We start from the raw sequence: 27,325 nt of genomic DNA on the forward strand, positions 1-27,325 counted from the left end.
GTAGAACTGCCTCCTCTTGATGTTTGTTTTGATTTCTCCAAGTTGCATCTGACTTGATTCACTCATTTATGTTCCCATCTGGCCTCTATAGCCATTTTGCTTTTTTGAGTTGTTTGTTCAAATTCAACAGATTCCATATGTAAACTGGTCATCTTCCTATAAGGAAAAGTAGTTAAACCAGTTAAGATCAAATGTCTTCTCTATCACTTACTGTGTAACTTTGGGCAAATAATTTAATTACTCTTCCTCAGTTTCTAAGTCTGTAAAATGGGAATGATAGTAGTATTTATATGGTTGTTGTACAGATTAAATGAGATAATGTATGTAAGGCACATAGATTAGACCCTGACTTAGAATTTAATATTAGTTTCCATATTCTCAACAATATTGATTAACCAGCTGTTTCACAACTACTTTAATTTTGTTAAGGATCCTATTGTTGTTCTATGCTAGAAACTTGACCATATTTTTTTTTCCTTTTGCTCAGATTTAATATTCAATCACCTACTGAATCCTGGTACTATCTCTCTCTAAATGTTTCTTGCAGTCATCTTCCTCCCTTCAACATCATTGTATGTATGCTAATCCAGCCCTTACTGAACTTTTCTCCTGGATTATTGCAAAATTCTTGTTGATCTTCTGTAGTCTTTGCCTACTAGTCTGTATATTCCTGTTAGTCTTTCTTCAAGTACCTTTTTTCAGCCAGGCACACTGGCTCATGCCTGTAATCCCAGCACTTTGGGAGGCCGAGGCAGGCAGATTACAAGGTCAGGAGTTCGAGATCAGCCTGGTGAACATAGTGAAACCCCGTCTCTACTAAAAATACAAAAGATTAGCCGGATGTTGTGGTGCGCACCTGTAATCCTAGCTACTCGGGAGGCTGAGGCAGAAGAATCGCTTGAACCCAGGAGGTGGAGGTTGCAGTGAGTTGAGATCATGCCATTGCACTCCAGCCTGGGCAACAGAACAAGACTCCGTCTTGGGGGGGAAAAAAAAAAAACTAAACTAAACTTTAACATATTATTACCATGCTCAAGAATCTTAGTGCTTCACTATTTTCTACATGAGTTGATCTCAACCCTGGCTGCACATTAGAATCACCTGGAGAACTTTTAAATATCTCAGTGTCCAGGCTGCATCTGAGACCAGATAAATCTGAGTCTTTGGTAGTGAGATCTAGCCGTCAATAGCTTTTAAAGCTCTCTGGGTGATTCCAGTGTGTAGTCAAGGTTTCAGAACCACTGTAGCAGGTCAGAGCATTATAGAAAATTACAACATTTATAGCTGAAGCAAACCCCAGGAAAGGGCAACTGGGTTTTCAAAAAGATAAGGGAACTTTCTCCAAGTAGGGGAACAGGTATTAGAACCCAGGGATCCCAGTTTATATGCTTTTACCTGGCTTTCAAGCCCTTTATATTCTGTCCCTACCCTACCTTTTTTGTTGGCCTCATTTTTTGCCTCTCCCAAACACCCAATCTTCTCTTATGGAGCCAGTTAGGCTGGTATTGCTGTCCCTAAAAATTCAGTTCTAATACTTCATTGCTTGCAATTTTGAGGGCACCCTCATTTATCCCCTCTACTGATTCATTCCTGAAGTACAGAATGAATATGTAAGTGCCCTACTCAAAAACCTCAATAGCTCTCTTGTAACAATAATACCTGAACTCCTTAGTTTGGCCATAAAAGGACCTTTATCATCTGGCTTCAGACTACTTTCCTATTCCTAGAGTATCACTCCTTCATTCCTACAGTTATCCCTAATCTGGTTCTATGGTACTCAAATTTTGCTCCATTGTTAAGATATATTTTGGAGATAAAGCCAGTAAAACTTCTGATGGATTGAATGTGGAAGATGAGAGAAGACTCAAGAATGACTCATAGATTTTGACCTTAAGCAACTGGCAGGTAGTAAACAATGGAGGAAAAAGTATTCTGAATATATAAAATTTGAAATGCCCATTAGATATTCAAAGGGACATTTCAGTAGGCAGTTCAAAATAGATGATGTGCATCTATAGCTTGCATGGGAGGAAAGGTGGCTCAGAGATGGAGATATGACCAATACCAGTGTTCTGTATTACATGTGACTAAAAGTTGGAGGTCTTTGTTCACTTGGCAGAAAAAGAAATAAAGTTACTGAGTTTATATGTGTAATACCTGTTTCCAGGGATCTCACAATCTAGACAAAAGATAAATACACCAATTATATAAAAGGCAGGGAAGGGTGGAATCAATGCTAAATCAAAGATACCATAAGTTTTCATAAAGGGAATAACAGGGAGATGAGGCTTAGCCATTCTTAAGTGCCAGAATGATGATTTGGGACTTGACTACACAGACAAAGTTCTTGAACTGATCAGAACTCTGATCAGTTTTAGTGTAAAGCTGATCATTTTTAATTGATCCATGTACTGTTTTAGAAAAACTATCCTTACAGTTTGTGTAGAATGGATTAAACTGGGGTGTGGTGGCTCACGCCTATAATCCCAACACTTTGGGAGGATGAGGTGTGTGGATTCCTTGAGCCCAGGAGTTCGAGACCAGCCTGGATAATATGGTGAAACCCTGTCTCTATAAAAAAAACTACAAAAATAAGTCAGGTGTGGTGGTGCACCTGTGGTCCCAGCCACTCAGAAGGCTGAGGTGGGAGAATCGCTTGAGTCTAGGAGGACGAAGCTGCAGTGAGCTATGATCACGCCACTGCGCTACAGTCTGGGCAACAGAGCACACCCCGTCTCAAAAAAAAAAAAAAAAAAAAAAAAAGGGAGGGCACATTTGGAGATAGATCATTAGTTAGAAGGCTACATGATTTATTATTTTTATGGGCTTATTTTTACCTCCCTTCCAAAATCATAAGGTTCTTGATATCAAGTATTTCTCTTGCATTACCAATAGAATTCTTTGCATACACAAGAGCTGAGAAAATATTTGCATATTATCTTGCTGCCATTTTATTTATTTTTTTCTGTAGAATTTCCTACTGCCTCATTGCCTCCTTTACCAATTCAGCTCAGTCTTTGCTGGATTCTCCTACTCTGTTTGACCTATAAATATTGACCTACCACCAAGGATTTATTCTGGGTCTTCTCTTCCCTCTGAATACTTTTCTCCGAGGTAATTCATCAATCCTATGGCTTTAAATCCCATTTATATGATAAACATTTCCAAATTCATCTCTCTATCTCTTATCTACCTTTTCCCCCATGCAAGCTATAGATATATATCATCTATATTGACTTGCCTACTGAAATTTCCCCCTGAATATCTAATAGGCATTTCAAGTTTAACATGTTCAGGATAGTTTTTCTCCATTGTTCACCACTGTCAGTTACTAAAGTAAAAAACATAGGAATCTTTCTTGCTTCTTCTGTCCCTTATCTTCTGTATTCAATCCATCAGAAGTTCTGTTGGCTCTGTCTCCAAAATATATCTTAAACTGGTCCACTTCTTTTGATCTACATTGCTATCACTTTAATCTAACCACCATTCTCCCTAGCCTGGATTACTGCCATAGCCTCCTAGAACTGGTCCCTCAACTTCATCTCTTGCTCTCCAATACATTCTCTACCCAGAACCAGTAATCTTTAAAAAATGTAAATCAGATAATGCCACTTCCATGTTTAAAACCCTCTAATCATGGATCTATATATAATATCCACAATAAAATCCAAACTCCTTAGCATGGCCTATATGACCTTACATGATCTGGCCCTTGACTATCACTCTGACTTCAGCTCCTACTATGTTCCCTTTGATCTCTATTCAGTCACACTGGCCCCTTTCTATTCTTCAAACATGTCAAGCTCATGCAAAGCTTTCTATTCCTCAAATATGCAAAAACTATGGCTATTTTTTTTTTAAGTTCCACTGCCCAAAAGCTCTTATCCCAGTTTTTTACAGAATGGCTTTTTGTGTGTGTATAATTTAGATTTCAGCTTGAATGGCCACCTCTCTAGAAAAGCCTTCCCTGATCATCCTGTGTAATGTTGTGTCCTCTTCCAGACACTTTATTATATTTCCCCTCTTAGTTTTTCTGTTTGTTTGTTTTTGTCTTTTGCACAGTCCTTCTTACTATCTGAAATGATTTTTTGCATTCATTCTTGTGTCTTGTCTGCTCACTGCATTAGGATGTTAAGCTGAATGGCAGCAGAAACTTTATCTGTCATGTTGTATTCCATAGATTTTTTAAAAAGATGACTGGCTTCTGGCAGGGCATAGTAGCTCATGCCTGTAATCCCAGCACTTTGGGAGGCTGCGACAGGTAGCTCACTTGAGGCCAGGAGTTTGAGACCAGCTTGACCAACATGGCAAAACCCCATCTATACTAAAAAAATACAAAAATTAGCTGGGTGTGGTGGCACACATCTGTAATCCCAGCTACTTGGGAGGCTGAGGCACGAGAATTGCTTGAGTCTGGGAGGTGGAGGTTGCAGTGAGCCAAGGTTGCACCACTGCACTCCAGCCTGGGCAACAGAGCAAAGCTCTGTCTCAAAAACAAAACAAAACAAAAAAACACACACAAAAAACTTCACATTAAAAAGATGACTGGCTTCTGGATAGGGAATGTATTGGATAGCAAGAGATAAAGAGCTTAGAATAGTTCCTGGCATATACTAGGCATAATTAAATATTTATTGAATACAGGAATATACATTATCTCAATTTAAGTCTCACTACAAACTATTTGGAGGAAGTAGAGATGTATTATTTCCCCCATTATATATATTGGGAAAGCGAAAGTTTGGTGACTTTTCTAATGCAATTCGTTAATATGTGGCAGCATCTCATACTTTCCCGAATACATCAAGCTCCCCCACCCCACAGCAACATGAATAGCCATAATGGGAATATTCCTTTCTTACCACTTTTGCATGAATAAGGTACTTGCATTAGTTTCCTTTGGCTGCCATAACAAATTGCCACAAACTTGGTGGCTTAAAACAACCAAAATTAATTTTCTCACAGTTCTGGAGGTCAGAAGTCTATCAAGGCATTGGCAGAGGTGCACTTCCTAGGGAGGTGCTGGGGAGAATCCAACTCTTGCCTCTTGTAGCTTCTGGTGGCTGTTGGCATGCCTTGGCTTGTGGCCACACCTCTCTGCTCTGTCTTCACGTTGCCTTTCTCTGTGTGTGTGTGTGTGTGTGTGTGTGTGTGTGTGTTGCACGTTCCTTGGCTTATGGCCACATCTCTGCTCTGTCTTCACATTGCCTTTCTTTCTGTGTGTGTGTGTGTGTGTGTGTGTGTGTGTGTGTGTGTGTCGTGCATCCCCAAACCCCCTCTGCCTCTCTAAGGATACATGTGATTGTACCCAGATAATCCAGGCTAAGCACCTCCTCTTAAGACCCTTAATTTAATTACATTATTTGCTATATAAAGTAATATTCCCACATTACAGGGATTAGGACATGGGCATATCTTTTCAGGGTAGTCATCAATTCAACCCTACAGTGCTCATACTATTTTACTGCAGTACCAAATTCTCAGAACTCTATTTAATGGGCCAGTCTCTTTACTGTTTTATTACAGAACCAAATTCTCAGAACTCTAATGGGCCAGTCTCTTTTTATATAGCTCATCATTCATTCATTAACAGATATTTAGTGAGCACCTAATACATGCTGTGCACTGCTAGAAATAGGGTATATATTGATAAACAATAGTAAGCACTTTATGTGTGGGGTGAAAGAGGGTGTTATTAATAATTACATTGGGATAGCCAGCATAAACCAGGACTATACCAGCCAAACCAGGTCCTGTGACCACCTTACTTATGATGCATATTGTTAGGCCAGGACAATGAACTAGACCAAGACCCTGCCTGCTAGTATTTCTCCCTTTGCCATTTTTCTTTTCTAAGTCAAACATAGTGTTTAGTTTTTAAAGTTCTTAAATGAATAGCATGCATAGCAGCATGACTGAAGTGATTTTACTGGACCTCATCAATATGTAGATCACTTATGCCTTTGGCTATTGGACTTGTAACCTGGGAGTAGAAGGACCATTCCAGAGCAAAATTTTCTATATTAGATAGGCTACAGACACACTTGAGCCTTAAGTAAGGGAGGACAACCAGCGCTTTTAGTTCACTGTACAGTTGACTCTTGAACGACATGGGTTTGAACTGCGTAAGTACACTAATAAGTGGATTTTCTTCCACCTCTGCTACTCTTGAGACAGCCCCAATGAGGTCTTGACAGCAAAACCAACCCCTCCTCTTCTTTCTCCACCTTAGCCTACTCAGTGTGATGACTATAAGGATAAAGATTTTTATTATGATCCACTTCCACTTAGCGAACAGTAAATACATTTCCTTATGATTTTCTTGATAACATTTTCTTAAATTTTTTTTGGCTGGGAGGAGTGACTCACACCTGTAATCCTAGCACTTTGGAAAGCCAAGGCAGGAAGATCACTTGAGCTCAGGAATTCAAGACTAGCCTGAGTAACATAGTGAGACCCTGTCTCTATGAAAAAAAAAATTAAAAATTAGCTGGGTGTAGTTGTGTGCATCTGTAGTCCCAGCTACTTGGGAGGCTGAGGTGGGAGGATCACTTGAGCCTGGGAGGTTGAGGCTGTGGTGAGCCATGTGGTGAGATCGCGCCACTGTACTCCAGCCTGGGCGACAGAGCGAGACCTTGTTTCAAAAAATAATTTTTTTTTTACCTTTTTTTTTTTTTTAAGAGACAGAGTCTTACTATTTTGCCCAGGCTGTTCTCGAATTCCTGGCCTCAAGCAATCCTCCCGCCTTAGCCTCCCAAGGTGTTGGGGTAGCAGGTGTGAGCTACCACACTCGGCCCATTTCCTTTTTTCTTGCTTACTTTATTGTTAAAAATACAGCATATAACATACAAAATATGTGTTAATAGATGGTTTATCAGTAAAGTCAACAGTAGGCTATTAGTAGTTAAGTGTTTGGGAAGCCAAAAGTTATATGTGTATTTTTGACTGTGCAGTGAGGGATGTGTTGATGACCCCTAACCTCCACATTATTCAAGAGTCAACTATATTTCATAATTCATTTAATTTAGAAAAATTAAAGTTAGAGAATGGATGATGTTCATCTGTAACACTCCTGAAAGGTGACCAAGATTACTGGCAGCAACTTAAGATAAACAGGCTTCAAGTTATGTGCAATTCCCAATGTTCCTTTCTTGCCAAAGTAATAAAGCATATATGAATGCAAGTTACTGAGAATATTATTATAGGGATAATATTGCATCCACTCTCATTGATTGACTGATTGATTGAGACAAAGTCTTGTTTTGTCAGCCAGCCTGGAGTGGAGTGGTGCAATTTTGGCTCACTGCAACCTCTGCCAGTTTCAAGCGATCCTCCTGTCTCAGCCTCCTGAGTAGCTGGGATTACAGACATATGCCACCACGCCCAGCTAATTGTTTTGTATTTTTAGTACAGATGGGGTTTCATTGTGTTGGCCAGGCTGATCTGGAACTCCTGGGCTCAAGTGATCTGTCCGCCTCAGCCTCCCAAAGTGCTGGGATTAAAGGTGTGAGCCACTGTGCCTGGCCACTTTTATTAATAAAGAAAATCATTTGCAAATTTTGTTTCTTCATAATTTTTATTAGTGACAATATTTATTTATAATATAACCCAGCCGGGCATGTTGGCTCATACCTGTAATCCCAGCACTTTGGGAGGCTGAGGCAGCTGGATCACTTGAGGTCAGGAATTTGAGACCAGCCTGGCCAACATGATGAAACCCTGTCTCTACTAGCAATAAAAAAGTTGTAATCCACCTACTTGGAAAGCTGAGGTACAATTGCTTGAACCCAGGAGGTGGAGGTTGCAGTGAGCCGAGATCGTGCCACTGCACTCCAGCAGCCTGGGTGACAGAGCGAGACCCTATCTCAAAATAATAATAATAATTTATAACCAAATGTAATCAAAATGCTAAAACAACACAGTTAAAGAATCACTGTTCTAGAAAATGCAAATTATTTAACTGGAATAGAGAAACGTAAGTGTAATAAACCAAGTTTTTCATCTTGTTTCAAGGGGCAGAAAGCACATGTCCAGAGCACAGGTTTCATACATTAATAATTATTTATAACATGCTCAAGTTTACATTTTAAAGGATGTTTCCATATGCAGGGGAAATATCCTTATTTCCATTTTATGACTGAGGTTTGGAGAAACTAATTTACCTGTATCTTTTTCTTTCCCTTTTATTTTTTTTTTCTTTAGAGACATGACCTTGCTCTGTTACACAGGCTGGAGTGCAGTGGTGTGATCATAGCTCACTACAACCTTGAACTCCTGGGCTCAAAGAATCCTCCGGCCTCAGCCTCCCAAGTAGCTAGGACTATAGGCACATATTATCATGCCTGACTACTTTTAAAACTTTTTTTTTTTTTTTTTTTTTTTTTAAGAGATACGGTCTGGCTATGTTGCCCAGGTTAGTCTTGAACTCCTCGCCTCAGCCTCCCAAAGTGCTGGGATTACAGGTGTAATCCCACCATACCCAGCCCCATATCTGTTTTTTAAACTTTTATTCCAGTGATCTTTCCTTGACTTTATACTTTATCTCTTAATAGAGCATAGAGTGAGCAGAAGTAAACAAAATAGACACTAGAAGAGCACAGAAAAGATCAATGAAACTAAGTGTTGGCTTTTATAAAAGCTAAAAAAGTCAATAAACCTTTAGACTAGCAGGTTTAGAAAGAGAGAAGACACAAACTCAGAAATGAGAAAGGAGACACTACAATTGATACAACAGAAATAGAAAAGATCATGAGACTACTCTGAACAATTATAACCAACAAATTGGATTAACTGGAAGAAATGGATAATTTCCTTGACGCATAAAACCTACCAAAATTGAATTATGAAGAGAAAGAAAATCTGAATTGACCAATAACAGGTAGGAGATCAAATCAGTGGTAAAAAGTTTCTCATCAAAGAACAGCCCAGGACCACATGGTTGCACTGGTGAATACTACCAAACATTTAAAGAATATTCCTTGTTTGAATATTTTTGATTAGTGATTCAAACTGCATACTCATTATTGGTCTATTCAGATTTTCTGTTTTTCATGGTTCAGTCTTCCTAGGTTGTATATGTCTAGGAACTTAATCATTTCTTCTAGGTTATCCAATTTGCTGGCATGTGATTGTCCACAGTAGTCTCTTACGATCCTTTGTGTTTCTGTGGTACCCATTGTAATGTCTACTCTTTCATTTATAGTTATTTGAGTCTCCTGTCTTTCTTAGCCTAGCTAATGCTTTGTCAATTTTTGTTTTTCAAAAAAATAATTTAGTTCACTGATCTTTTCTATTGTTTTTCTGGTCTCTATTTTACTTGCGCTCTAATCTGTATTATTTCCTTTCCTCTGCAAACTTAGTTTGTTCTTGTATATCTAGTTCCTTCAGATGAAAAGTTACATTATTTATTTGAGATCTTTCTTTTTTTTAATTTGGTATTTGTCGCTGTCACTTTCCCTCTTGAACTCCTTTTGCTGCATCCCATAAATGTGTGTGTGTGTGTGTGTGTGTGTGATAGATCCGCTCTGTTGCCCAGGCTGGAGTGCAGTGGTATGATCTTGGCTCACTGCAAGCTCTGTCTCCTGGGTTCACGCAATTCTCCCACCTCAGCCTCCCAAGTAGCTGGGACTACAGGTGCCCACCACCACGCCTGGCTAATTTTTGTATTTTTTGTAGAGATGGGGTTTCACCATGTTGGCCAGGCTGGTCTTGAACTCCTGACCTCGAGTGATTTGCCAGCCTTGGCCTCCCAAAGTGCTGAGATTACAGGCATGAGCCACTGCAACCTGGCCACATCCTATAAATTTTGGTATGCTGTGTTTCCATTTTCATTTGTCTTAAGATATTTCTGATTTCTTCTTTGACCCACTGGTTGTTCAGGAGTGTTAATTCCACAAACTTGCGAATTTTCCAAGTTTTCTCCTGTTATTTATTTCCAGTTTCATATCAGTGTATGAAGCCTTTCCTTAATGTGGTAGTAGATATAAATACACACATATGTATAGGTTTCCATCTATGATTCCTGGCTCATAACTCCCAGAGTCCTTGTTACAGTCTTTTGTTACAATGTTGGTATGTTAGGCCTCTGACTTTCTCTAGCGTTCCTTTCACCTGCCCCAAGGCAGGTGATCTGATTGTGGGTCATAAGACCACCATTCCAGAGAGGGTCCCATCCCATACCCTGGGGGAAGGAATGCTAACGTCATGTAGCTTCTATAAAAAGCCAGGAGGACTGGATTTAGAGAGCTTCTGGATAGCTGAACACATGCAAGTTCCTGGAGGGCAGCTCGCCCAGGGAGGGCATGGAGTTCTGTGTCCCTTCCCCCATACCTCACCCTTCATCTCTTCATCTGTATTCTTGTAATAAAATACAAGGATCACAAGTCAGATATAAAATCCAGCTGGATCTGGCTAACAACTGTTGAGAAAGGGACTTAAATGAAGACATTCAATGGTAAATTCAGTGATGTCTTTCTGGTTATAGTTCACCTTTCCACATTTATGTATAGCCCAAAGGCAAACACATATATACTGACAAACCACCAAAACAAAACCAGATGAAGAAAGCATCTCTTCATCTGTATCCTTGTAATAAAATAAATTGGTAAACATGTTTCCCTGAGTTCTGTGAGTCACTGGTGTGTAGCAAATTAATTGAACCCAAAGAGGGATTGTGGGAACCCCAACTTGAAGCCAGTTGTCAGAAGTTCCAGAGGCCCCAGACCTGTGACTGGTATCTAGCAGTGTTGCAGGAGGGAAAGAGGACAATCTTGGGAGGGGGGGGGCGGGGGCTGAGCCCTTACCCTGTGGGATCAGACACTATTTCCAGGTAGATAGTGTTGGAATTGAATTGGAAGACATCCAGTTGGTGTTTGTTGCCAAACTGATTGCTTGCTTCTTGCTAGGGAGAAATCCCCACATATTTTGAGGTCACAGAAGTCTTCTGTATTGATGATGGTTGTGCTGGCATGAGAGCAGAGAAAAAACAGAATTTGAGGGTTTTTCCAAAACACTTGGCTATAAAAACACACTGCTCTGGTTGACAGTTACATTTTATTGTGACTGATTAGATAAAAGGTGGAGAAAAAGAGGACATTTGTGAACCAACAAGGAGCTCAAAACAGAAAGCAAAAATACTATGGTAGAACAATGTCACCCAATGCTGTCTCAGAGACTAATCTTGGCCCTAGAGCACTGCACATCTCCATTATCACATTTCTACAGTGGAGCTTAGGGCCTCTGACTGCTTCCCTCCCTTAGAAGAGAAAGTGCCTGTCAGAGAATATACAAATATACAAATATCCCTCTGTTTTGCGGGGAGAATGGTAAACCAAAAAACTGTCTTTTATTTTTAGTTAATTCACTGTATCTTTTTAAATCCTTTTTTCTGTCTCAAGCATCATTTTTACTAGAACTTCATGTTTTTTTAGACACTGTTCTTATTCTTTTCTGGACGGAACATTTTAAAAGTTTGTGTTTCCTTTTTGCATTCTTTCACTGTGATCACAAGTCAGATATAAAATCCAGCTGGATCTGGCTAACAACTGTTGAGAAAGGGACTTAAATGAAGACATTCAATGGTAAATTCAGTGATGTCTTTCTGGTTATAGTTCACCTTTCCACATTTATGTATAGCCCAAAGGCAAACACATATATACTGACAAACCACCAAAACAAAACCAGAGTAGGGGCAGGGGGGCAGGGGCTTATGCCTGTACTGAAAGGGATACCAAGATTGGAGGAAGGCCTGAGCTCAGGAATTTGAGGCCAGCCTGGGCAACATAGCAAGACTCCATCTTTACCTATGTATACACATGTATTTTATATAAATATAAAAGCTGGATGGGGGGGAACAGAGTCATCATTTCAAGGTCTGAAGTTATGATTTTTGAGAACTTGGAGAACTGAGAATTTAGGAAAAAGATAAGGCATGCAGGAAAATAGGGAGATATAATTTTGACAATCTCTGATTAAGAGAGACAAAGATGATCATGATCAATGTTTACAGCATGTGCTTATGATCTTTTGAAGAAGAATATAAGATACTATTAGAAGTCAAAGGGCAAGTGTTCTTTCTTGCATTCAAGAGTCAATGGAGGCAACAGTAAAGAACTACTTTTTTTTTTTTTTTTTTTTTTTTTTTTTTTTAAGAGATAGGATCTAGCTATTTTGCCCAGCCTGGTCTTGAACTCCAGGGCTCAAGCAATCCCCCCACTTCAACGTCCCAAAGTGCTGGGATTACAAATGTGTGCCACCTCATCTGGCCTATAAATGATTATTTAAATAAACAGCTACTCCTTTGTCATCATTACTATCTATAAACCAAATGTTGCTCATTGAAGTCAGCATTAGTTTTTGCTTCATCTCTATGTTCTTCCCAGCATAGTGTGTGATACATTATGGTCATTCAATACACATTTGTTAAATTATTAGGGTGGCAGAAGTGACATGGGTCTCTCTCCAACAAGGTCATGGGTGAACTCATAATCAATAAACACTTACTAAGGGCGTTCCACATTTTATACTTTTCTAAGTGTTTTATATGTATACACCACCACAGGAGATGGTTGATATTACTGTTTTCTCTTTACAGACAAGGAAGCTGAGGCACAGAGAAATGAGTACATGACAGAATCGGGATTTGAGACTAGGCAGTATGGGTTATAGAGCCTATATGCTATATCAGCACCTATATGATCTCAGGTCAATCAGAAAAATGCCCCAGGGTAACTCCAGGATAATTCTACAATACATTTAACCAGAGCTCATGCCTGCCCAACCCAAGAACCAAAAACAGGGAGTGTCACACTAGGCTGGAGAGTCACTATACATGTATAAAGTGACAGTGGTCTAATAGTAAGCCAGGAATCAGGAAGGGCCTCTGCTAGCCTGTAGATTAGGGCAAACTCACTCACCAATACCCAAAGCGTGTTTAGTGGGTATGGTACAGTAGATTTCAGAAGATCTTAAACCCCTGGCTGGGTGCCTTTATGCTGTGCAAAAATTGCAGAATGTAAGCAAGAGTGAGACCAAGAAAATGAGAAGGAGGAAGAGAAAGATTAAAAGCCAAGGACAAAAACAGACATGGGAGATGGGGTGGGGAACAGATGGATCCAGAAGGCCAACTTCAGAAATTGATAAATCGATTGTGGTCACACCATGCTTCAATTGAGAGAGTTTTAAACCTTCCCCCTAACTCCACCCATCAAATCCTGCTCCTAAAAAGCCTTGTTCCTTTTGATCAAAGGAATAATGTACTGACAAGTAACAATATACATGGCCTATTATTTTTATTTTTCATTTATTATTATTTTTTAGAGACAGCATCTTTCTCTGTTACTCAGGTTGGAGTGCAATGGCATGTTCATAGTTCACTGTAGCTTCAAACTTTCGGGCTCAAAGGATCCTCCTTCCTCAGCCGCCTGAGTAGCTAGGACCACAGGTACGCACCACCACACCCAAACTAAGAATATGGCTTAAAAAACAAAAACAAAACAAAAAAAACACACCTCTCTGCTGTGGTCTGAAAGCTTGTGTCTCCCCTAAATTCATATGTTGAAATTCTAACCCCCAAGGTGATCGTATTAAGAAATGGGGGCCCTTAGTGGGAGGTAATTAAATCCTAAGGACAGAACCCTCATCAATGGGATTAGTTCCCTTATGAAAGAGGCCCGAGGTGCTTGTTTGCTCCTTCTACCATGTGAGAGTACATCAAGAAGGCACTATTTATGTATCAGAACAAGGGCCCTCATCAGACACTGAATCTGTTGGGGTTTTTTTTTTTTTTTTTTTTTGAGATGGAGTCTCACTCTGTAGCCCAGGCTGGAGTGCAATGGTATGATCTTGGCTCACTGCAACCTCTACCTCCCATGTTCAAGCAATTCTCCTGCCTCAGCCTTCTGAGCAGTTAGCATTACAGGCACCCACCACCATGCCCAGCTAATTTTTTTGTATTTTTAGTAAAGATGGGGTTTCACCATATTGGCCAGGTCTCAAATCTTGACCTCAAGTGATCCACCCACCTCAGCCTCCCAAAGTGCTGGGATATAGGCGTGAGCTGCATGCCCAGCCTGTTGGTGTTTTGATTTTGGATTTTCCAGCCTCCAAAACTGTCAAAAATAAATTACTGTACTTTAAAATTACTGTACTTTAAAAGCTACCTGTTTTATGGTATTTTGTTATAGCAGCCTGCACAGACTAATGCACTTTCAAACCAATCCTTTATAACAGAGACTAGACTAGCAGGTGGAGTGATATATTGATATATTAAATTTAGCTTGACTTAAAAAATTTTTAATTTAGCATAATAATCTCTCCAAGGGAGATAATTAGGAAGAAATGGCACTGATTAGACAAAAGTAGTACACAATTTTTTTCCTCATTGACTAAAGATGCTTGCCATTTCCATTGGTCCAACTGCTACAGATAGATGCACAGAAAGATAAACTGCTAATAGGCACCAGGAGAAGAGTAAGAACAGCAGATCATCAAAAAAAAAAAAAAAAGGCCCATTATCCAATTCATGTGCAATTTCTCCCAGGACTTACATAGCTGAGACCTCAGGGAAGAAAGGGGAGAAAGGAAGAACACACTAGGTGAGTGGCACCATCAAGTAGGATGTGGAACAGACATCATGAGCCTGGGCATTAATCAGTATGTCAGAACAGAAAGCTATATTTAAAAAAATAAATTTTATTAAATAAAGTTGTATTTTTGAAATTTGAATTTTCCTTTTTTTTTGTTGAACTTCCTTTTGGAATCCATTACGTTTTAATAAAACTTACTTTGAAAAAAATCTCAGATACACTATAGGTAAACAAATGTTGTTATTTACAAAGATGGGCCAGGGAGAAATGTAGACAATATAACTTGGGGCCAGGCACAGACTTATTCATTTATTCAATAAATGTTTACTGAATGCCTACTATGTGCCAGGCATTATGCTAAGATGCTGGGGATATATCTACTAATGAAGAAGGAAGAAATTGTCTCTGCCTACATGTAACTAAAAGTCCTTGGAAGAAGAAAGATAGTGAAAAATAAATCCAAATGTGATGTGTTATGAAAGAGGAAGTACAAAGTGCCATGACTATGAGTGGAAAGAGCAGTTAAAGGTGAGCAGAGGAGCAGCTCTCAGTCAAAAGAAATCAAAAGCTAAGATAAAAATCAGAAACACTCAGGATGGGTGGGAATAGATGGAACCATAAAGTCAAAGAGATTTGAGTAGCTTGACTTCAAATAGGTTGAATATTTCAGTAAGGTAAAGACTTTATTCTTTTTCTTTCTGGACCTTTGTCCAGAGAGTGGGAAAATTTTGAAAGATTTGGTCTGAATCCAGGTTTTAAAAATTATTTTTATGGATTGATTAATATTGTTATACACAACAGGGCTACAGAATGTAGGAGATGGGGTAACTGTCCCCAAAGAGGTCATAGTCTTGTTGGAGAGACAATGTATAAACATATAAAAAAAAAAAAGAGGTCTCTTAGGAGACTATAAATGAATAAAGCCTTAATGAAGGCAGAGGAAGAAGTTTCTATGGGCAGAAATAATAAGGAATGATGTCTTGCTAGAGATGTCCTACTTTAGAACTTATTGGTGAATTATGACATTCTAAGACAGGCCTAAGTGTACAAGACTTAGATCTAAAATTAGGCATTAGAAACTGCCTCCCTGTTTGGACTGGCTGATGGGAGAAGGAGGTTCAGCAATACAGGGGAGATTCAGTAGCCAAAGATGGGTTCATCTATAACTATGATGAGACAAATAGTTGACACCAAGATTATACATTCTAGTGTCTAGAAGGGGGGTTTTTGTGTATTCGTCTGTTCTCACACTGCTATAAAGATACTACCTGAGACTAAGTAATTTATAAAGAAAAGAGATTAATTGACTCAAGTTCTACATGGCTGGCAAGGCTTCAGGAGACTTACAATCATGGTGGAAGATGAAGAAAAAGCAAGGACCTTCTTCACGTGGCAGCAAGAGAGAAGGGTAAGCAAGGGAAATGCCAGATGCTTATAGAACCATCAGATCTTATGAGAACTCATTCACTATCACAAGAACAGCATTGGGGGAACCACCCCCATGATCCAATCACCTCCCACTAGGTCCCTCCCTTGACACATGGGGATTATGGGGATTACAATTCAAGATGAGATTTGGGTGGGAACACAAAGCCTCCATATCATTCTGCCCCTGGCCCCTCCCAAGTCTTTTTCTCACATTTCAAAACATAATCATGTCTTCCCAACAGTACCTCAAAGTCTTAACTCATTCCAGCATTAAACCAAAAGTCCAAGTTCAAAGTCCCATCTGAGACAAGGCATGCCACTTCTGCCTAGTAGCCTATAAAATCAAAAGCAAGTTAATTACTTCCAAGATACTACGGGGGTATAGGCATTGGATAAATGCTTCCATTTCAAATAGGAGAAATTGGCCAAAACAAAGGGGTTACAGGCCCCATGCAAGTCTGAAATCCAGCAGGGCAGTCATTAAATCTTTAAGCTCCAAAATGATCTCCTGTGACTCCATGTCTCACATCCAGGTCATGCTGATGAAAAAGGTGGGCTCCCATGGCCTTGGGCAGCCCTACCCCTGTGGCTTTGCAGGGTATAGCCCCCGCCCTAGCTCCTTTCATGGCTGGCATTGAGTGTCTGTGGCTTTTCCAGGCTAATGGTGCCACCTGTCTGGAGGATGGTGGCCCTCTTCTCACAGCTCCATTAGACAGTGCCCCAGTGGGAACTCTACATGAGAAATCCAACTTCACATTTCCCTTCCGCACTGCGCTAGCAGAGGTTCTCTGTGAGAGCTCTGCTCCTGCAGAAGATTTCTGCCTGGACATTTGGGCATTTCCATGTATCCTCTGAAATCTAGGCAGAGGTTCCCAAACCTCACTTGTTTTCTGTGCACCCAAAGGCCCAACACCACATGGAAGCTGCCAAGACTAGGCGCTTGCACCCTCTGAAGCCAGGACCCAAGCTGTACCTTGGCCCCTTTCAGCCACAGCTAGGACGCAGGGTGCCAAGTCCCAAACCTACATTGAGCAGCAGTGGGGCCTGGCCCACAAAACCATTTTTTCCTCCTAGGCCTCCAGGTCTGTGATGGGAGGGGGTGCCATGAAGGTCTCTGACATGCCCTGGAGACATTTGCCCCATAGTCCTGGCTATTAACATTTGGCTTCTTGTTACTCATGCAAATTTCTGCAGCTGGCTTGAATTCCTCCCCATAAATGGTTTTTTCTTTTCTACTACATGGTCAGGCTGCAAATTTTCCACATTTTTACACTCTGTTGCCCTTTTCTATTTTTTGAGATGGAGTCTCACTCTGTCACCCAAGCTAGAGTGCAGTGGCGTGATCTCAGCTCACTGCAACCTCCACCTCCTGAATTCAAGTGATTCACCTGAGCCTCCAGAGTAGTAGCTGGGATTACAGGCACCCACCACTATGCCTGGCTAATTTTTGTATTTTTCATAGAGACAGGGTTTCGCCATGTTGGCCAGGCTGATCTCAAACCCCTGACCTCAAGTGATCCGCCTGCCTTGGCCTCCCAAAGTGCTGGGATTATAGGCATGATCCTCTTTTAAAAATAAGTTCCAATTTCAAATTACCTCTTTGTGAATGTATAAGACTGAACACTTTCAAAATCAACCAGGTCACCTCTTGCATGCTTTGCTACTTAGAAATTTCTTCTGCCAGATGTCTTACATCATCTCTCTCAAGTTCAAAGTTTCACAGATCTCTAAGGCAGTGGCAAAATGCCAGCAGTCTCTTTGCTAAAGCATAGGAGGAGTGACCCTTTGCTCCAGTTCCCAAGAAGTTCCTCATCGCCATCTGAGACCACCTCAGTCTGGACTTCATTTCCACATCATTATCAGTATTTTGGTCAAAACCATTCAACAAGTCTCTAGAAAGTTTCAAACTTTCTCACATCTTCCTGTCTTCCTTTGAGCCCTCCAAACTGTTCCAACATCTGCCTGTTACCCAGTCCCAAAGTCGCTTCCAAATTTTCAAGTAATTTATAGCAGTGCCCCAAACTCTTGGTACCAATTCACTGTATTAGTCCATTCTCTCACACTGCTATAAAGAATATTACCCAAGACTGGGTAATTTATAAAGGAAAAAGGTTTAATTGACTCACAGTTCCACATGGCTGAGGAGGCCTCAGGACTTATAATCATGGCAGAAGGTGAAGAGAAAACAAGGACCTTCTTCGCATGGCAGCAGGAGAGAGAAGAGTGAGCAGGGGAAATGCCAGATGTTTATAAAACCATCACATCTCTTGAGAACTTCCTCACTATCACAAGAACAGCATGGGGAAGATTGCCCCCATGATTCAATCACCTCCCATTGGGTTCCTCCCTTGACATGTGGGGATTATGGGGATTATAATTCAAGATGAGATTTAGGTGGGAACACAAAGCCTAACCATATCACTTGGATTCCAGAATGTTGGAATGAAAACTTCCCTTTCAGCAGAAGGCATATAGGAATGAGTTGACCTTGATACAATGATCAAGACAAGAAAGCTATTCTGAGCCAGTGGAACAGGGAAGATACACATTTAGTCTCACTCAGAGGGAAGATAAGAAAATCTACTCAAATAAGCTTCTATCAGGGATCTGAGGTGCAACTGTGCCAATATATAGGACATAGTATATCAACATGTATAGGAGATGAGCCAGATAAACTGGAGCAGGTAGAAATGGGAGACATGAAGCTTCACCTCCTTTGGCTTTCAGCTTATTAGTATTATGCAGCTGGACTAGATAAACTCTTACATTCTTTCCAATTCCAAAATTATATTTATAAGGTGGAGGAAGACATTTTAATAATATTATAAAGTGTCTACTATGTGCCAGGTATTTTCATACACTATCTCACATTATCCTCACAACTTCGTGAGGTTAAGTATTACTATCCTAATAGTATGGCTAAGGTTTAGAGGCATTAATAACTTACCCATGATTATATAGCTAGTAAGTGGAAAAGCCTAAATTCAAACACAAATTTGTCTGATATCTAAATCCTTAATCTTTCCAATCACGATGGTGTTTTCTAAGATGTGATAAGAAATAATGTGGAGGAAATTTCAGTTTCAGCCAGTGGTTGAGTGAAGGCAACGAGTAGCATCTGGCAGAAAAAGGGAATCATGCAAGGATGAGTCTTTACTTACATGCATAAAGGTTCTTAGTACATATTAATACAAGTTCATAAATAGTATTGTGTTTGTGGCATTGCATTTGAGGGAGGCACTGGTAAATGCTGGGTATTCTAAATATGAATAAAATGTTATCTCTGTTTTAAAAGAAGTCTCAATCTAATATAATGAATTCTACTAACCAATTCTATAGTACAATATTTGATCTGAACAAAATGTTTTGAGAGCTGTGGACTGATGCTCAATCCCTTTCTAATCTGCAGAAGCTGGAAAGCTAACAAATGACATTTACCAGAATCCCCTTCAGTTAGCATTCCTGCCATGATTTGGTTCAATACATCCTGTGAGAAATGAATTCAGAACCGAGTCATGTCAGGAGAGAGGGAAAGATGCATGGACTCTAAGTTGCTATGTGGATTGGCAGAAGTGATTTGTATAATTCTGGAGCAAGTAGTTTCCTATAAGAGCAGCAGCAGAAGAGGTAGTAAGTTGTGTGGTAAGCAAAAATGGCAGCAGAATCCTACAGCAATGGTGGCAGGAGCTATTCTTTTCTCTTTCTTTCAAGACAGGGTTTCACTCTGTGGCTCAGGCTGGAGTGCAGTAGCACAATCACAGTGCACTGTAACTTCAACCTCCCAGGCTCAAGTGGTCCTTACACCTCAGCCACTGGAGTAGCTTGGACGACAGGTGTGCCCTAACACTCCTGGCTTTTTTTTTTTCTTTCTTTTCTTTTCTTTTTTTTTTTTTAGAGATGGGGTCTCACTATGTTGCCCAGACTGGTCTCAAACTCCTGTGCTCAAGCGGTCCTCCTGCCTCAGCCTCCCAAAGTTTTGGGATTACAGGTGTAAGCCACTGTGCCAGTCCAGTAGGAGCTTTTCTAATCATGGTAGAGAGTTGTGAGTGGTGGAAGTTTTTCCAAGGAGTTGGACCTACAGCTTTGCTCCTCTAGTCCTTTCAGTAGTTTTGTACACACTCAATTCCTTGCTTTAAATCCTTTTATGCTTAAACTTGACCAGATTCTCTGTTATGCAACTGAACATGGATTGATGCAGAAATAAGAAAAGTTGTAAGCAATAAACTTTCCAGTTGTATCTGAAGGCAGTGAGGAGCTTGTTACTATTAGAGAAAACTTGGCCAGGTATGGTGGCTCACGCCTGTAATCCCAGCACTTTGGGAGGCCAAGCAGGTAGACTGTATGAGGTCAGGAGTTTAGGACCAGCCTGGCCAACATGGCAAAACCCCATCTCTACTAAAAATACAAAAATTAGCTGGGCATGGTGGCGTGCGCCTGTAATCCCAGCTACTTGGGAGGCTGAGGCAGGAGAATCGCTTGAACCTGGGAGGAGGAGGTTGCAGTGAGCTGGGATCACACCATTGCACTCCAGCCTGGGTGACAAGAGCAAAACTCCATCTCAAAATAAATAAATAAATAAATTATATATATATATATATATATATATTTTTTTTTAAAAAGGATCATCTCTGGTCATCTGGAATGAAGTGTTTATTAAAGTCAAGGCTTTGGGGCTGGGTGAAGTGGTTCACATCTGTAGTCCAGGGCTTTGGGAAGCTGAGGTGGGAGAAGTGCTTGAGGCCAGGAGTTTGAGACCATCTTGGGCAACATAGTGAGACCCCCATCTGCACAAACAAATAATAATAGGCCTGGTGTGGTGGCTCATGCCTGTAATCCCAGCACTTTGGGAGGCTGAGACAGGTGGATTGCTTGAGACCAGGAGTTCAAGAACAGCTGGTCAACATGGTGAAACCCTGTCTCTACTGAAAACACAAAAATTAGCTGGGCATGGTGGCATGCACCTGTAATACCAGCTACCTGGGAGGTTGAGGCAGGAAAATTGCTTGAACCCAGAAGGCAGAGGTTGCAGTGAGCTGAGATTGTGCCAATGCATTCCAGTCTGGGCGACAGAGCAAGACTCTGTCTCAAAACAATAATAATAATAAAATTAGCCAGGTGTGGTGGCATGTGCCTATAGTCTTAGCTACTTAGGAGGCTGAGGTAAGAGAATCGCTTAAGCACAGGACATGAAGGCTGCAGTGAGCTATGACCACACCAGTGCTCTCTCACCTGGGTGACAGAGCAAGACTATATCTGAAAAAACCAAAAAATAATTTTTTTTTAACATTTGAAAAGGAAAAGGCAAGGTTTTGGTGGACCAACTGGCTGCTGGGAGGGACTATTATGGAAGGTACAAGGAATATAAGGGCAGGGGTTGTGCTGCTTGCTTCTAACTATGCTAGAAAAGTTAAAGAAAATTATAGGCCCAAGATTTCAAATTTTTAACTCAGCACTTCAGAAAACCAGGGATTTTTCCATGATTGCCCTAAAAAATCCCTTAAAGCCACAAGTCTAAAACACCAAAAATTAGAAGCAGAATCTGATTCAGCAGAATGCTGAATTATGACCAAAGTAGAATTAATGATTTTACTTGATCTCTGATGTGGAAGTCAGGGCAGTGACTGAAAAAGAGTAGGACTACGAAAACGGTATCCTATGCTCCCCAAATCTATTGAATGTCCCATGCCTACAGAAGCAGCCTGTTTACTCCTCTGATGAGGCTGGTCTTGCCTTTGTTGAAAACTGTATTAGTCCATTCTCATGCTGCTATAAGGACATACCCGAGACTAGGTAATTTATAAAGAAAAGAGGTTTAATTGACTCAGAGTTCTGCAGGGCTGGGGACCTCTCAGGAAACTTAGTCATGGTGGAAGGCAAAGCAAACACATCCTTCTTCACAGGCAGCAGGAGAGAGAAGAATGAGAGCCAAGTGAAAGGAGAAGCCCCTTATAAAACCATCCAATCTCGTGAGAATTTACTATCACAAGAACAGCATGGAGAAAACTGCCCCCATGATTCAATTATCTCCAACTGGTCCCTACAATTCAAGATGAGATATGGGTGGGGACACAGAAAAGCCATATTAAAAACCATATTGTGATCCTTCAGTAATCAGTCTCCAAGAAGGCCCCAGTGATCTCCACTTTCTAGTATTAAATGCCCTTATGTAGCCTCCTCCAATACTCAATAGCGTTGACCTGTGTAACCTATAGAATATTGCAGACATGATGTTGTATGACTTCTGAGGCTAGGTCATAAAAGATACTGTCATTTCTACCTTAGACCTAGAGAAAGCCAGATGCCATGTTGTAAAGACACTACAGAGAAGTTCAAATGGCATGGAACTGAGGCCTGCTACCAAGACCCAGCACAAACTTGCCAAGTATGTGAGTGAACCATATAGAAAGCAGATCCTCCAACCCCAGTCAAGCCCCAGATGACATCTTCACACCAATGTTATGAGATAACCTGAGCCAGAATCACCCACCTAGGCCAATTCTAGATTCCTGACCTAATGAAACTGTGTGAGATGTTGCTTGTTATTTTCAGTTGCTAAATTTTGGGTAATGTGTCACACAATAATAGATAATAAAGGTCTCATCTTGCACAGGGATGGCAATTTTCCTCTTCTCTATCCTATAACTAACTCCAGACCTGTACATTGAGTCAGATCCTCACATGCTGTAAGGCAGAGGTGCCTAGCCTGTTAGGACCAGGCTGCATAGCAGGAGGTGAGTGGCAGGTGAGTGAGTGAAGCTTCATCTGTATTTATAGCCATTCCCCATTGCTTGTATGACCGCCTGAACTCTGCCTCCTGTCAGATGAGCAGTGCCATTAGATTCTCAGAGGAGCACAAACCCTATTGTGAACTGCACATGCAAGGGATCTAGGTTCCATGCTCCTTATGAGAATCTAATGCCTGATGATCTGTCACTGTCTAACATCACCCCCAGATGGGACCATCTAGTTGTAAGAAAACAAGCTCAGGGATTCCACTGATTCTACATTATGGTGAGTTGTATAATTATTGCCTTATATATTACAATGTAACAATAATAGAAATAAAGTGTACAATAAATGTAATGAGCTTAAATCATCCCAACCCCACCCCTCCCCACCAACCCCCCATACTGGTCTATGGAAAAACTGTCTTCCATGAAACCAGTCCCTGGTGCCAAATATGTTGGGGACTGCTGCTCTAAAGGACCAACAATAAAGTGAGTTTGGGAAGAGAAGGATTACATGCCAAAAGAATGGCAAGATTTTGCTAAACTGTATTGGCAAAAAGCTGGAGAATATACGTAGAAATACACTCTTGAAGATGCAAGATCAAGGAAAAAGGAACATAATTTTAGATTGGGCTGAATGTATTGATATGAGAACATTTATCTAAGATTCTGGTACTAGTTCAGGTAGCTTTAAGTGTTCTGGTTATGCTTAGTTGATTAATTAAAAACTAGACTCAACTGGTGACTGAAACCAAATAGGATTGAGTTGGCAATAATTTTTTTTTTTTTTCTTAAGACAGTCTCACTCTGTCACCCAGGCTGGAGTGCAGTGGCCGGTCTCAGTTTACTGCAACCTCTGCCTCTTGGGTTCGAGCGATTCTCCTGCCTCAGCCTCCCAAGCAGCTGGGATTATAGACATGCATTACTACACTCAGCTAATTTCTGTATTTTTAGTAGAGATGGGGTTTCTCCATGTTGTCCAGACTGGTCTCAAACTCCAAACCTCAGGTGATCTGCCTGCCTCGACCTCCCAAAGTGCTGGATTACAGGCATGAGCCACTGCGCCTGGCATGCACCAATAAATTTTGTTTTAACTTTTATTTTAGATCCAGGGGTACACATGAGGTTTGTTGTATAGGTACACTCATGTCACGGGTTTGTTGTGCAGATTATTTTGTTACCCGGATACTAAGCAAATAGTTGTTTTTTCTGCTCATCTCCCTCCTCCCACCTTCCATCCTCAAGTAGGCCCCAGTGTCTGTTGTTCCTCTCTGTGTGTCCATGTGTCATCATTTAGCTCTCACCTGTAAGTGGGAACATGCAGTATTTGGTTTTCTGTTCCTGCATTAGTTTACTAAGAATAATGGCCACCAGCTCCATCCATGTTCCTGCAAAAGACATGATCTCATTCTTTTTTATGGCCACATACTATTCCATGGTGTGTATGTACCACATTTTCTTTATCCAGTTTGTCATTGATGGGCATTTAGGTTGATTCCATGTCTTTGCTATTGTGAACAGTGCTGCAATGAACATTTGTGTGTATGTATCTTCATGGTAGAATGATTTATATTCTTCTGGGTGTCTACCCAGTAATGGGATTGCTGGGCTGAATAAATTTCTTGATATAATGCTGAAGATAAGCTCCAAAGGCTTAGGAAGAAAGAAGAAAACAAACTCGAAATGGGTTGTTTGTTTTTTAAGACAGAGCCTTGCTCTGTTGCTCAGGCTGAAGTGCAGTGGCACAATCATAGCTCACTGCAACCTTGAACTCCTAGGCTAGAGCAATCCTCCTGCCTTGGCCTCCCCAAAGTTCTTGGATTACAGGTGTGAGCCACTGTGCCCAGCCTGAAATGGGTTGTTATTTGTATTGGATCATCAACCCCTGTGTCCCCCAAAGGACCTAGAGCACATTATCTTCACACCATAACATAAATAAATAGACTGGAGAGTATAGTGCAAGTGTCCCTGAACATTACTATAATGGCTGTCCTCTGGGGATAAAGGTTGTATATGCTGGCACTGAAATGGGCTTTCCCCCCCACTTTCTCCTTTTTGTTCTTTTTTCTTTTCTTTGAAATGGGCTTTCTACTTTCAGTCATGGTGAGGGATCCTGAGGTGGTAGAAGCCAGACAGGAGAACATAACTGCCATAGTAACATTGGGTACAATTACTAAGAGTGGTAATTGAAAGGTTTGACCTACAGAGATCTTTGATGGTTGCTAATTGATCATAGTTTTTAGTACTGAAATAGATGTGCAGACCACTAAAGGACTTAAAGATTTGGGCAAATGAACAAACTCTAGGTTAGGAAAACACAGCCTGACTAGAGATAGTACTAAAAGTCAGAGCCCACGTCTATTTCTATTCCTGGGAAGTTCAGAGACTCAGAATACAGAGTATGCTATGTACCTTTGAGAAAGAACTGTGTGATTACATCAAAAGTATGATAAATCTTTCTCTCAGACTTCAATCAAAAGGACATATAGCTATTTGCTAGAGTAAAATTGTGCTCAGGAGGAAAGGAAACATCTTGACCTTTAAGGGATTATCAGACACAAGTGTTAATCCTTGGTGACCGAGAATACTATGTTCACAGATTCACTGGTCTTACTGTACATTCCATCATCCAGAAGCAGCTGGTCTTCAGAACTCTTGAACAACTTTTTGAAGACTCAGTTCCAGCTGTTCCATTTTGTCACCCGGATACTAAGCAAATAGTTATTTTTTCTGCTCATCTCCCTCCTCCCACCTTCCATCCTCAAGTAGGCCCCAGTGTCTGTTGTTCCTCTCTGTATGTCCATGTGTTCTCATCATTTAGCTCTCACCTGTAAATGGGAACATGCAGTATTTGGTTTCTATTCCTGCATTAGTTTACTAAGAATAACGGCCACCAGCTCTATCCATGTTCCTGCAAAAGACATGATCTCGTTCTTTTTTATGGCCACATACTATTCCATGGTATGTATGTACCACATTTTCTTTATCCAGTCTGTCATTGATGGGCATTTAGGTTGATTCCATGTCTTTGCTATTGTGAACAGTGCTGCAATGAACATTTGTGTGTATGTGTCTTTTGTTTGCCAGCAGGGAAGGAATGCTTTGCAAAGTTAGGATGTTGCCCTATAGCAGAGATTAGCAAATTATAGTCTGAGGGCAAATATGGCCTAAATCCTATTTTTGGACAGTTTTTAAGAATTTTTTTTACACTTTTTAAGGGTTGTAACAATAACAACAAAAATGGATACATGAGACATCAATCACGTGTCTTTAAAGCTTGGAATATTTATTATCTGGTCCTTTACAGAAAAAAGTATGGCAACTCCCGTGCTACAGCAATGTGCTGTGAACCAGCAACTAACGTAAAGCGCTGTTTTTCCCTTATCTATATCTGCTGGGAAACCCAGGCTTGAGACAAACACTGCCCACTATGATACCCACTGATGCACTCACAAAATGTTTCGCTTTCTATTTTCACAACTTTGAGCTTTGCCTATGTAGAACTCTTTATCCAAGGGAGACATGTTCTACCCAGAAAATCCAAGAATGGTTCTTCTTAACTGGAAGTTTGTTAACCAGATGCAGATGCTGGCAATATGAAGATGGAATAGATAATGAAGGATGTTGTAGTTTACAAGACCAGTTGTAGAAATAAAGATGTAGTAGCTACCCATCTACTTTATTCTATCTATATAGGTTAAGCATTTCCATTGACTTTTCTCTCCTCATTTATATGAGGTGTATTTGTTATTTAGCCAATGGTATTGTACTTACGTTTATTTTGATAATTATACTATAATTATGTAAGACGTTGACATTAGGGGATGCTATGTGAAGGTATTTGTACTTTTCTGTAAGTCTAACTTTATTTGAGATGGAGTCTTGCTCTGTCTCCTAGGCTGGAGTGCAATGGTGTGATCTTGGCTCATGGCAACCTCTGCCTCCTGGATTCAAGCAATTATCCTGCCTCAGTCTCCTGAGTAGCTGGGAGTAGCCCGCCTCCACACCTGGCTAATTTTTCTATTTTAGTAGAGCTGGGGTTTTTGCCATGTTGGCCAGGTTGGTCTCAAACTCCTGACCTCAGGTGATCCACCCACCTCGGCCTCCCAAAGTGTTAAGATTACAGGCGTGAGCCACCACACCCAGCCAGTCTACCTTTATTTCAAAATAAAAAGTTTAGGCTGGGCATAGTAGCTCACACCTATAATCCTAGCACTTTGGGAGGCCAAGGTGGGAGGGCTGCTTGAAGCCAGGAGTTCAAGACTGACCAGTGTTGAACACAGTGAGACCCCATCATACTGAGACCCCATCTCTATTAAATATATATATATATAAAGTTTTAAAATAAGCACAATTATGCAAACATAAATATGCAATTTAGAAACACATGAAGTGATGAAATTTTTGATGCAACGTGGCAATAAAAAATAAGATGCACTAAAATAATGTTTGCTCCTTTTTTAGATGCAAATGACGTTAAATAAATATTATAAATTACACTACAGTTAATACCAGGAAATTTTCTTTATAACATTTTAAAAATACATATGTATTTAAAAATAGGCTGGGCGCGGTGGCTCAAGC

The 27,325-nt window shown here is 40.5% G+C and overlaps 1 protein-coding gene across 2 annotated transcripts in view; it reads right to left on the reverse strand.

Annotated features, from left to right (window-relative positions):
• Positions 1-27,325, reverse strand: part of ZBED5 (zinc finger BED-type containing 5) — a 50,650-nt gene continuing 23,325 nt past the window's right edge. The window contains exons 3-4 of one of the 2 annotated variants that reach the window (XR_001880640.1): positions 10,803-10,962; positions 1-156 (exon numbers count right to left, since the gene is read on the reverse strand). The gene's annotated coding sequence lies outside the window, so the exon portion shown is untranslated. Of the gene's footprint in view, positions 157-10,705; positions 10,963-27,325 lie in introns of those variants that run through there. The other variant, XR_001880639.1, reaches the window with a different exon arrangement.

The sequence above is a fragment of the Rhinopithecus bieti genome, unplaced genomic scaffold (genome assembly GCF_001698545.2).
Source record: "Rhinopithecus bieti isolate Rb0 unplaced genomic scaffold, ASM169854v2 scaffold_30862, whole genome shotgun sequence".
NCBI lineage: Eukaryota > Metazoa > Chordata > Mammalia > Primates > Cercopithecidae > Rhinopithecus > Rhinopithecus bieti.